The sequence below is a fragment of the Miscanthus floridulus genome, chromosome 3, assembly GCF_019320115.1.
Source record: "Miscanthus floridulus cultivar M001 chromosome 3, ASM1932011v1, whole genome shotgun sequence".
Taxonomy (NCBI): Eukaryota; Viridiplantae; Streptophyta; class Magnoliopsida; order Poales; family Poaceae; genus Miscanthus; species Miscanthus floridulus.
This window is the reverse complement of record NC_089582.1, coordinates 30,164,915-30,170,187: the sequence shown is the minus strand read 5'-3', so window position 1 is coordinate 30,170,187 and position 5,273 is coordinate 30,164,915. Positions and strand designations below refer to the sequence as shown.

The 5,273-nt window shown below is 42.9% G+C and overlaps 2 pseudogenes; both read right to left on the bottom strand.

The window, feature by feature from the left end:
* Positions 1-1,019: 1,019 nt before the first annotated feature.
* Positions 1,020-3,535, bottom strand: LOC136543431 (uncharacterized; annotated as a pseudogene).
* Positions 3,536-3,658: 123 nt separating this feature from the next.
* LOC136543430 (uncharacterized) lies at positions 3,659-4,996 on the bottom strand (annotated as a pseudogene).
* Positions 4,997-5,273: the final 277 nt, after the last annotated feature.

Sequence of the window (5,273 nt, the reverse complement as noted above, 5' to 3'; positions counted from 1 at the left end):
ATGACTCTACCAACTTGGAAAATGGAGTTTTTCCTTTTCTGCCAGAATTTACCATCAGACTGCCTGGTAAAATGCTCCAGAAAGTCCCAATACAAGATTCCATGGGCTTCCTCATGCATCCTGTTTGCCTCAAAGTATGCTGTCAGCATTGACTCTTCTACACCTGGCCTATTAATGATCCGTTCGACCTTGTCCCATTTATGAAATGCCACCATGGGCATGTCGGGTAGATGAAGTTGCAGCTGCTGTACTGGTGGATGGTTCTTGCTCAAGTCAAAGCCATATATCCTCCACAGTGCTTCTGGAGGCGTCACCCACTAGGCGTCTCTATACTGCTTGATCTCATCAATGTTGCCTTTCTCGTCTGCTTTGTCGGTCTCCCTCATCACCACCGATGACCTGTCATGTCCCTTGTATATGTACTTGAATAGATACTTTACTGATTCGATTCTCCCATAGGCCTCAACATTTTTATGGCAGTTGAAGGTACGTAGTAGGCAAGGGTTGTAAGGAATGACCCATTGATTGTCTAGGTAATGGCCTCAAACTTTTTGTGTACGGCCATCATTACGTCGCTGATAGATGGGGTACGAATCCTTTCCCTGTGATGTGGCCTCACAGAATGGGCGTGGGTAATGGTTTTTGCATGACCCGCGGCCCACCGTGCATGGGCAGTATGGATTAAGCGTCCCACAAGGACCATGCATCATATGCTTCATGACCATCTTGTATAGCTTAGGGTACTTTTTCTTGTTTGGTAGCTCTATAGTGATGATCATGTCATATTGCTTGGGACATGTGAGTTTGTACTTCCGTTCCATTATTAGCAAGAAGTGTGCATGCGGCAAGCCCCTCTTCTGGAACTCCACTACATATACGTAGGCCTTCACCTTCCCAAGTATGTCTTTCTCCATCAACATTTTTCTCATCGCCTCTAACTTTGCTCTGAAGACTCGTGTGATGAGATCTTGGCGGTCCTGTGGTGTCTGGTCTAGATAAAGTTCATTCTTGATCTCATCCTAGTTAGGGTTGCACATCATTGTGAGGAAGATATCAGGTTTACCGTACTTTCGCACCATAGCCATTGCATCCATGTATCGGTCCCTCATATCATGGGGTCCACCAATGAATGACGAAGATAGGACAGTGCGCCTTCCGACATTCTCAGCAGATCCTTCACCCGAATGCATGCTATCCACCAGGCCTTGGTATAGGTCAGCCCTCAAAGTATCTTGATTGTTCCTCATGTAGTCTAAACGCGAGCTCTCAATCTTGATGTAGGTGTCGATGGTGAATTGCTAGAAAAGACGTCGGCCATAGAGTATTGGATTAAATATCCCTGGCCGCATCTAGAACTTGTAGCAGTAGTAGTCGTGCACGGAGACACATGTATTCGCAATAGGTTCTACAGGGAGACATTGTTCAAATTAGTATCATGAGTTAACAAAAAATAGTTCATATTGCATTATTGAAAAGAGTTCAAGTTACCTCCATCATCATCATCACCATTCTTAGCACGCTTTTGCGGATTGCTCGAGCTCGATCAACTTGAGCCATAGTCACACCCACTTTTGGAATGCAGTTGTGCCACCCGAGCTCACCCATTGGAAAGAACACCGGGTATGACAGTGGGTCGTAGCATGCATTATATGAGCGGATGCCATGTATAGACCGATCCTTCCCTTGTAGGAGAACACTATGCTCGAATTGGTCATGACGCTCACTTCCCTCAACCTAGACGGCGGCCACCTCTGATGTGCAATGGCACGTTATATGTTCTCTAGTCAAGCCGCTGGTCAAGGTTCAACTCGACCCAGTAATCCTCGAGGTTTCCAACATGTCCCATACTCCTTAGTTGCTGAGAGTAGGGATTCCCACTAAAGATACTAACCAATTGCTCTATAACTTCTCTGTCTTTTTGGGTGCATTGCTCATGGCACTTGCTCATCCGATGCTCGAGGGACGGATCATCGTCGTAAAAATAAAGCTTGAGGTGTCTCTTTTTGACACCCTCCTTTTTACCAAATGATCGTATGTTATTGTAAATCTGGCCATGGGCATAGAACGTGTAGACACCACAGATTCGCATGTTAGTGGTCACACGATCTAGGTGGCAGTATAGAGAAGTGAAAAAGAAGTGGCCATTGAAATATCTGATGTTTGCACGAAAGTGCCTAGCATCAGCGTCCGAGCTTGACCACAACGTCATGAGCTCTGGTGGTGTCTCAGGAGTTGAAAGATGAATCTTTCAACCTCGACAACAGAATCCAGGCGATTCACCCTCGAATTTCTTTGTGTTGCAGTGCTCATAGTTCAGCACTAACGGTAGCATGTGCGACTCTGACGGAACATTAGCGTAAACCCTGTCATATGGATCTGGGACATCAAGCTCACTATTCTCTTGCTCATCCGTGTCGAGATCTAGCTCGACATCGGTTCCTGCCTCATCATCTTCTAACAAAATGTTGATGTGTTATGCATTGAAAGAAAGTTTGTGAAAGAATGTTTTGACTATTACGCGGTGTACCTTGTCCGGCGAAAAAGTATGCCTCATCCTCTTCCTCTTCCTCCACAAATATGACATCCTCATCATAGTCTGTGCAACACGGCCACATATATGATGACAGAAATATAATGGTATACAAAAAAATAAAAAAGGGATAAATATAATAAAGAAAATGCCATCCTTGACCATAGAGTCTGGTGTATGAGCTTGTGCACCGATTGGAGGCATTGAAGAGGTACTGTCAACTACAGACGGTTGTGTCTGTGTACCTGTGCAATTATTAGGTGGTGGAACTGGAGCTTCCTAGGTGACACCATCTGTAGTAAGAAAAGGTATGAGTTTTTGGAATATAAGAGCGAAGGTGAAAGTACCGACAATATATTTTGATCAAGGCTAATTACCGTTATAAACCACACTCAGTTGAGTCGGGTCATTCGAATCATTGCACTTTCCATCCGCATACCCTCTAGCCCTTCTTCCAATGTTTGCTTCAAAAGCCCGATTGCGACGGGATAGAAGGGAATTTCTCTCTCCAGTGGTCACTCAATGCCTATGTATGGTCTGTGCTGCAGCCAATTCAGGGGTCTGGACTTCTGGATTTTGAAGTACAGTTGGCGCGATGTCAATAGGCGTGCCCCTCGATTCGGGTATTTTCATATCGTGTGAAGGCGCTTTAGGCGATTGAGGTGAAGAAGGGAAAATAAGCTGAGGGTTAAAGTGAGGGCTCTTCATGGCGATTGAGTCCGGATGCAAATTGTTGGCTCGGTGTTCTCTCACCATCATTTTGTAGTTTTTATTGCTCTCTTTTCGTGTCAACTTCTTCTCTTGTGGAGTCATTTTTTGTTTTCTTGCTGCATTTTTTGCCGCATACAACTCACGCCGCCTCTTGTTTATTAGCGCCTTTTGTTCAGGAGACATTGCAGCCCTTCGTGCTCTATCTAGCACACGCTTACGCTCTTTTGGACACGTGACAATATTGTCGATGGAACTAGATGCAGTTAGAGCACCTATATTATAGTACAAAAGCATGGTCTCAACGTCCAATCCATGAAGGACACACAATAATTAAAATTGTATGATAATAAAGTTTACACAACAGTGTTAGCTACTTTGGTGTTCAAACTCTTTTTTTAATTAAAAACAAAGCCACGATTAAAGGCTACCCATTTCATGAGCAGTGTTGATATCCGTCTTTGTTAAACCGTCATCAATATCACCAGGAACTCCAATGCTTAAAGGGACAGGACCATCTAAAAATTTAATGATATAATAAGTATCCTATGGCACCACGAAATTTTCGCTGTAAAGAAATCAATTTTATTACCATACCAGTTGACTGGGCAGTCTCCTTTGGAGTCATTTGTAGCATCTTTGCAGAATTTTTCGGTGCATTTTTCGTTGCATACAATTCGCGTCGTCTCTTATTCAGTAGCGCCCTTTGTTAAGGAGACATTGCAGCATTTCGTGCTCTGTCACGATCACGCTTACGCTCTTTTAGACACGTGACAAGCCGGTTGATGGGACCTGGTGCATATCCAGAACGTATATGTCATGGAATGCCACTTTAATCAACGCACGCTAGGATGGTGTCTAAGCACAATTGTAATAAACAAACACAGGCATGATTCACCAGAATCTCAGGCAATGGATACAAAAGTATACCCGTTTCATGAACAATATTGTTATCTTCCTCAGTGTCAATGTTATCCACGTCACCAGTGCCACCAATGGTGCTTAAAGGTACCGGATCGTCTACAAATACAACCATACAATACAAATTGAATCATTCCATAACCAAACTATGTCACTTACAGTCACCTCACCAAGCAATACTTTTATTTACAAAATAAGTCACCTGATAATTGTTGCAAGCCATTACAGTAGGTTGAGTTCCTATGGAGCCTGTCACTATTTTCGTCCCTTTCATTTGTTGTATTCCCATCTACAAGTTTAAACATAATAAATTGTTATTAATCCATACAAAACAAATTGATCCTTACAATAAACAAACTATGTCACCACGATTATTGCAGTCGCCACACCAATAAATACTTTTATTAGCAAAATAAGCAACCTGATAGTTGCTCGGCGCCGTTACTATAGGTTGAGTGCATATGGAGCTAGTCACTATTTTTGTCCGTTTGATCTGTTGTATCCCTCTCACGACGTTTCTTGTTTCTTTCACTACTCTTTTCATCAGCCATTGTTGCATACCGTTCTCTCTCCCTCTGCCTCTTTTGCCCATTAGGATCCCCATCTAGTGGCACCAACCCCGGCCGGGTATGATTCCCTTCAATAAATTATGGTGAGGAGTTACAAACATATGAATATAGATATGTAGAGATGTTGTATAAGTTTATATACCTCCATGTGTTGTATTTGTAAGGTCCCCCAAAGGTACCCGATCACCGGTTGGCCTTGGTGTGTCCATCAACACTACATGTCACATATCTCTCACAACATGTAGTACACTGGATAACTTTGGCAAAAGTCAAATTGAGAAAGCATGTTTGAAGGCTATCGGCTATGACAGGTAGAACTCAGAAAGAAAGACAACTGAAGAGCAAGTCACGAAGAAGCACAACTGCACGAGCAACAAAAAGGTGGGTGCTCATCAGAAAAGGATAGCAACTTCCAGCAGGTGTTTCACATCATGTGAGAAGCTAATTTCTTTTTTCTTTCTTGATAATTGTTTTCTCTGTTTTTGAAACTCCTATCCATTCTGATATTTTTTACAATTTTCTCTCTATTATAGAAGATGATCTAT